The sequence below is a fragment of the Macaca thibetana genome, chromosome 14, assembly GCF_024542745.1.
Source record: "Macaca thibetana thibetana isolate TM-01 chromosome 14, ASM2454274v1, whole genome shotgun sequence".
Classification (NCBI taxonomy): Eukaryota; Metazoa; Chordata; class Mammalia; order Primates; family Cercopithecidae; genus Macaca; species Macaca thibetana.
This window is the reverse complement of record NC_065591.1, coordinates 101790181-101798056: the sequence shown is the minus strand read 5'-3', so window position 1 is coordinate 101798056 and position 7876 is coordinate 101790181.

Below are 7876 nucleotides of genomic sequence, written 5' to 3'. Positions count from 1 at the left end.
TCCATCCCTGCCACCATGGCCACTTTGTTCATGAGCCCATTGAGTGATGACAGGGGTGGCTGGGGAAAGAGGCTGAGTGGTATCCACAGAATGAGTCATCCTATCCACTTGATTACTGAGGTCACCCTTTAGTGAACATTCACATGAGATACAAATAGTTTCACAGTTTTTTACCACTTAGAGAGGTCCATCCACAAACCTCTTCCCCAAATTTCCTTGTCACCAATTTTCTAATCATGCTTCTTCCAAGTCCCTGACCATCCAGCCAAACCATTGGCTACAGCCCATGAATTAGTATATAATCACACATCTGGCCATTTTTCCTTCCAAGCAAAGTGCACAGCCAGGTGCACTGCTTGAAGTTCCGCCCACTGGAAAGATTTCCCTTCACTGCTGTCCTTCAGAGATGTCCTAGAAAGGGGCTGTAGTGGTGCAGCTGTCCACTTCCGGGTGGTGCCTGCATATCATGCAGAGCCATCTGTGAACCAGGCCCTAGTCTTCTCTTCCTCTGTCAACTCATCATAGGGAACTCCCCATGAGGGGTGCAGGCTGGGGAAGAGAAGGCAGGGTGGCAGGAGTGGGGAACATGGGCATTTGAGCCACTTCCTCATGTAACTTACTTGTGCCCTCAGTACCTGCTTTAGCACCATCACATATATACCACTTCCATTTGATGATGGAATACTGCTGTGCATGACCCATTTTATGGCTAGATGGGTCAGAAAGCACCCAGTTCATGATAGGCAGTTCAGGTCGCGTGGTGACTTGATGACCCATTGTCAAACGTCTACCAAAGCCCAGTAACAGGCCAAGCGCTGTCTCTCAAAAGAAGAGTAGTTATCTGTGGAAGATGGCAGGGCCTTGCTCCAAAATCCTAGAGGCCTCTGCTGTGATTCACCTATGGGGGCCTGCCAAGGGCTCCAAACAGCATCCCTATCTGCCACTGACACTTCAAGCACCACTGGATCTGCTGGGTCATATGGCCCAAGTAGCAAACCACTTACATAGCAGCCTGGACCTGCGGCAGAGCCTTCTCCTGTTCTGGACCCCACTCAAAATCAGAAGCCTTTGGGGTCACTTGATAAATGGGCCAAAGTAACACATCCAGATGAAAATGTTTTGCCTCCAGAATTCAAATAGGCCCACTAGGTATTGTGCCCCTTTCTTGGTTGTAGGAGGGGCCAAATGCAGCAACTTTTCCTTCACCTTAGAAGGATATAAAGATATAGGCCACACACCACAGGAGCCCTAGAAATTTTACTGAGTAAAAGGTCTCTGAATTTTAGGTGGGTTTATTTCCCAACACGTGGCATGCAAATGTCTCACCAATAAGTCCAATGTGTTTGCTACGTCTCGCTTACTGGATCCAATCAGCATAATGTCATCAATATAATGGGCCAGTATGATGTTCTGTGAAAGGGAAAAGTGATCAAGATCTCTGTGAACAAGATTATCACACAAAGCTGGAGAGTTGATATACCCCTGAGGTAAGACAGTGAAAGAGTATTCCTGGTTTTGCCAGATGAAGGCAAATTGTTTCTGGTGGGCCTTATGGACAGGAATGGAGGAAAAGGCATTTGCCAAATCAATAATTGCATACCAGATACCAGGAGATGCGTCAATTCATTCAAGCAATGAAACCACATCTGATACAGCAGCTGCAATTGGAGTCACTACTAGGTTAAGCTTATGATAATCCACTGTCATTCTCCAAGATCCGTCTGTCTTCTGCACAGGACAAATGGGAGAGTTGAATGGGAATGTGGTGGGAATCGGAATCACCTCCCCTGCATCTTTCAAGTCCTTGATGGTGGCGTTAATCTCTGCAGTCCCTCCAGGGATGCGATATTGGTTTTGATTTACTAGTTTTCTAGGTAGAGGCAGTTCTAATGGCTTCTATTTGGTCTTACCCACTGTAATAGCCCTCACCCTACCTGTCAGGGAGCCAGTGTGGGGATTCTGTCAGCGGCTAGGTATGTCTATGCCAATTATGCATTCTGGCACTGGGAAAGCGACAACAGGATAAGTCCAGGGACCCACTAGACCCACTGTAAGTTTGATCTGAGCTAAGACACCGTTAATTACCTGACCTCCATGAGCCCGTACTTTAACTGGGGGACAACAATAACGTTTTGGGTCCCTTGGAATCAACATCAGTTCAGAGCCAGTGTCCAGTGGTCCCCAAAAAGTCTGATCATTCCCCTTTCCCCAGTGCACAGTTACTCTGGTAAAAGGCTGGAGGTTTCCTTGTGGGAAGGATGGGAGAAAGATTAGCAGCATAAATTGTTGGTAATGTAGTGGGGCCCTTTCTCAAGGGAACTTGGCCACCCCTTCATTCAAGGGGTTCTGGGTCTGTAAACTGGCTCAAGTCTGGAAACTGACAGAAGGGGCATGATTCTCTATTTTATAATTCAAATTAGTCTTGTCCACTTGACCTGGAAGTTTTCTACTTATACAAATCAAGTAAGAATGCTGTAGGCTTCCTACCAATTTCACTTCTAGAAGCACTGTGATTAATTAGCTAAGCCAGAGCTCTCCTCGAGTCAGACTATTCTGATTGCTGCTTTGCCTCTGCTGTTCATTACAGTAACTATGCCCACCTTGCTTTTGACAGTTGAGTGCCGCCACTTGGCCACTGCCACCTTGAGATCCGATTATTCTCATGGCATTTAAATTTTCTAATTGAGTGACTGTGGTTTCCACCGTAAGATCTGGCATACAGAAAAAAGCAATCACAAAGCTCTTCAAGGATATAGGTTCTCCCCCTCATAAATCTATTTTGGAAAGTATTGGTGAAGGGTATGTCTTCTGGACCCGTCCAGCTGGAATGAGTAGGTCTAAAGTGACTAAACCACTCTAGTATTCCAATCTCCCTAAGCCTTTGGATCCTTTCCTCTGCCTTAAACCAGGGGAAGTCAAGCATTTCCAGCTCACTCACAGTGGGCCATCTTTTAATCCATATTTCAGCTAACCAAGCAAATAAACTATTAGAACCTTTTTAAATTCCCTAAGCTGCAACATTAAATGCAGGATCCCTGCTTAGTGGGCCCATATCAATAAATTCAGCCTGATCCAACTCTATGTTCTTTCCACCATTATCCCATACCCTTAATATTTATTCCGATGCCTATTCTCCAGATTTCTGCTTATATAAACTAGAAAACTCAAGCAGTTCTTTTGGAGAGTAGTGCACCCCCCCGTAGGTCACACTCTGAACTTCGCCTCTAAGGGTCTGCCGGGACTTGAGTCCACTTATAGGTCTAGAAGCAAACAGGGGTGTTGGGAGTGGGTCCTGAGGCGAATCAGCATTATCTTGCCTGGTAACTGCCTCAGGGGAGGCCATCACTGTTGGCTCAGTCAGTGCAGGGTTTAACTCCTCAGATAAAGGTGGAAAGGCTGATGGCCATGTTGGTGGGGGAGGGGATGTTGCCACCACTGAGGGTGGGGAGGCTGTTTCCTCTGGCAAAAGTATCTCATCAGAGTTTACAAGCTCAGCGTCCCCAGCATCATGAGGGTCCTCTTACACATCCCCATTGCAACTTGCAGTGTCCTGTTCTTTTCCAATCTATGCTCTCACTTTAACAGTAGACACCTGGTGAGACTGAGCATGCACCTTTCCTGGCAGGTCAGTCATTCTATTACAAGAGCTTATGTCTGATTTTCTGCAATTTCAGCCCTTTGTCTATAGGAGATAAGACTCTCACTTGGGGCAATCTTAGAAGACTTGGGGCTCAGTATGTGCTTCTGGAGCTGGGAGTTAGAATCCCTGAGCTCATCCTTTTCTTTTTTTTTTTTTTTTGAGAGACAGAGTCTCGCTCTGTCGCCCAGGCTGGAGTTGTGGCATCTCAGCTCACTGCAAGCTCCGCCTCCCGGGTTCCCGCCATTCTTTCAGCCTCCCGTCCACAGTGAATTTTTTAGTAGAGACGGGGTTTCACCGTGTTAGCCAGGATGGTCTCGATCTCCTGACTTAGGAAAGTGCATTACAGGCTTGAGCCACCGCCCGGCCGCTCATCCTTTTCTTTCATCACTTTGTCCAGTGAACTTAGGAGCAACCAACCAACTTCATTATATTTCTTGATTCTCTACATATGGTCAAAGGTATTATGTATAGAGTCACTAAACTCCTTGCCTCTCATGAACGATTAATCAGAAGTATCAGATGTATTTATTTTGCATAATTCTCTAAACAGTTCATTCCAAGGACCATCAGTATTCTCCATACTATCAGAAGTAGAGTCCTTAGCATTTTTGAGTCTAATCATATTAAGCAACCAACTCCAGAAACCCCAAATTCAACTAAAGAAATCCATCCTTAAAATTCTCTTCCTCTAGAATTGCTCCTGGTACCAAAATCTGGATTAGTCAGGGTCTTCTAGAGGGAGAGAACTAATAGGATAGATGTATACATGAAGGGGAGTTTATTAAGGAGTACTGACTCGCACAATCACAAGGTAAAGTCCAACAGTAGGCCAACTGCAAGCTGAGGAGCAAGGAAGCCAGTCTGAGTCCCAAAACCTCAAAAGTAGGAAAGTCAACAGTGCAGCCTTCAGTCTGTGGCCGAAGGCTTGAGAGCCCCTGGTAAACCACTGGTGTAAGTCTAAGAGTCTAAAAGCTGAATAACTTGGAGTCTGATATCTGAGGGCAGGAAATATCCAGCACGGAAGAAAGATGAAGACCAGAAGACTCAGCGAATCTCGTCCTTCCAACTTCTTCTGCCTGCTTTATTCTAGCCATGTTGGCAGTGGATTAGATGGCATCCGCCGAGATTGAGGGTGGGTCTGCCTCTACCAGTCCACTGACTCAAATGTTAATCTCCTTTGGCAACACCCTCACAGACACACCCAGGAACAATACTTTGCATCCTTGAATCCAATCAAGTTAATACTCAATATTAACCATCACAGAACCCATCTGTTATCATAGCTTTTCAAATGCAATTCAACAACCCACTTAACCTATCAGCATTGTGAATTGAAACTTGCGTGGTCATCATCCCAACTTTATGAGGTCCATTGTCTGTCTTTTGGTTTATTGAAAGTAATAGTTGTAACAAATGTTTTACTTTCACTACTATATGACATGGACCAACATTTTTTCCAGGCTATTAGAACAATATCCTTCTTGTCTAATCTCCAGTCCTAAAGCTGATGGCACATATTTTGGGGTTTGTTATGGCAGTACCCCACTTCCAACATATTCAGCTATTGCCACCATAATGCTCTATAACAAGCAACCACAAAATCTCAGAGGCAGGCAGCAATAAGCATTAGTTTCTGGCTTACGTGGGCTGGCTGCGGTTTGCCTCCGCTGCTGGCTGGGAGTCAGCTGGGCTTAGTTCCTGACCTTGAGTTGGGTCCAGGCCTGCTCCCTGTGTGGTTGTTCTGCAACCCTGGCTGGATGAGCTTTTCTCGTTGCAGACAATCACGTTGCAAGAGAACAAGCCCAACCACATCAGCACATTCCAAGCCCTTGTTTGCGTCATGCTGTGGTAATCATGTCTTTTTACTCTGTATTTGTTGATGCTTTGACATCTTGGGGCCTTGCTGACCCTGGAGCGACTCCCTCTCCCAGGGTTAGCTAATTCCTAGAGATAGCAAACTACTGGCCTAAGAGTGCACCTTTCACACACAAACCAACTACTCCGGAGCTCATACCCCCCAACCACCTCCATTAATGAACTCTCACATTCTGGGCCGATACTCCAGGACCAAATACCAGACAACTATATCATAGAGTCCACTAAATTATTCAAAGTGGCCAATCCTAAACCTGCTTACCCTGCCTCACCCATTATGTTTCCCACAGAAACCACAATGAAGATCTTCTCCCTGCTTCCTCTGCCCCTGACTGACCCTGGTGCTTCCCGTGTGACCCCGCATTATGATGTGGCATGCCCTTTTGTCTTGGGGTCTGTTGAGTGTAACAAATTATGTTTACAGTGGTAGCTGTCTCCTGATCTGTTAGCTTTGCCATATCTTAAACAATAAAACCTACATTAAAAAGTATTTGTCCGCTAATAACCCTTTGGCCAATGTAAATCACTTGATTAATTTCAAAGTCAAGGTGTTGGGAATAACTCTCTGCTCACCAGTCTGACGAGAGGTAAAGACATATTTCTATTAGAAGGGAGAGAAGTTGGGATGCTCTTCCCCAGAGTGGCAAGAGTGTGGATATATAATTCTATTAGAGGGGAGTGAAGAATTGAGACCAATGATTCAACCTGTCACCACTGTATATGTATATATGTGCATACATGATGTTAGATTAAAACATTGAGATATGCAATATGATGTCCAATATGTAAAACAGAATCTCTGTAGAGAAAGAAGTCTTGAAGGAAAGACATTAAAATGTTAATAAGACATATCTTTGGGTGCTGAGACTGTGGATGATTAAAATTACTCTTTCTTCTGTTTTATAAATTGTCTTTCATGAGAATATGTTTATTTTATAATTTACAAATATACTGTATGAACTAGAAGCTGAGTCTTCTAAGTATTAAACTAAAATTCCTTGAATATCTTCTGCGTGTGGTCAGTAATGATCCTAAAAGCAGAGCAAGGAGGATTTGCCTAATTCCACCTGGGAGAAGAGAAAGGTTTCTATGGCAGGGAATAGAGGGTCTGACAGGGGTTGTCCTCTTTTGTTCTTTGCTATTTAAAGTTTGGTCCACAGATGACCAGCATTGGTGCCACCTGGGAGCGTGTTAGAAATGCACACTCTCAGTTCTCATGCCAGAGCTACGGAATCAGAATCTGCATTTTGAGGGGATTCTCCAGGTGGTTGCAAGCACATTAAAATTTGAGATGCACTGAATCTATTCCATACCGTTTATTTTAGCATCATTTAAAGTAAATGCATTTTTGCTTGATGATTCAAAATGGCTGCTAGAAATTGTTGTTATAAAATGCAAAGATAGTGAAATAGGCTAGCAGATGGGCTGGCTTAATGACCAAGTACTAACAATTTTCATACAATAAAAATGAATTATTCAGTCTATAATATTTATTGATTGACAGTCTGATGTGGGCCCCTGTTACAGGTAGAATAGCATTTCTCTAAAAAATTGTAACACAGAACTATAATTCTGGGAGGTATTAGTAGGACAGTAATGGGCCCCACTGTATTAGTTTCTTATGGCTGCTGTCATAAATTACAACAAACTTGGTGGCTTAATACAACACAAATTTATTATCTTACAGTTCTGGAGGTAAAAATCTGAAAGAGGTCTCACTGGGTTAAAATAAAAGTATCAGCAGTGTTGCATTCCTTCGGGAGGCTGGAGGGGAGAATTCTTCTCTTTTCCAGTTCTGCAGCTTCTCATACTCCTCTGCCTCCCGACATCTTCAGAGCCAGCAATGACTGGTCAGGTGTTTCTCATGCTGCATCGCTCTGACCTGTCTTCTGCCTTCTGGTTCCAGTTTTAAGGACCTTTGTGATTTTATTGGGTTCACACAGATAATCCAGGATAACCTCACTATTTTAAGATTGGCTGATTAGCAACCTTAATTCCATTTGCTACCATAATTCCCCTTTGCCTTGTAAAGTTCCATCCCCTTTGCCTTGTAAAGTTCCAGGGATTAGGAAATGGACATCTTTGGGAGAGCATTATTCTGCCTACCACATCCATTAAATGGAGATTTTGTGGTCACATAAATCTGCAAGTAATATTTCTTCCTTGGAGTTTTGCAGTGTACATCAGTATAGTCAAGGCTCTGAGAATTGTTGGAGTAAAGAAGCCCCTTTAAGTTTGCTCAACCCAGAAACTCTTTGCTTGCACATTTCATGAAGCTGAGCAGGAGAAATATGGAGAAATTCAGAGAAAATTAAAGAACTGTTTTCTGCCCTAAAGGAATTAAAGACAGCTTTTTATTTT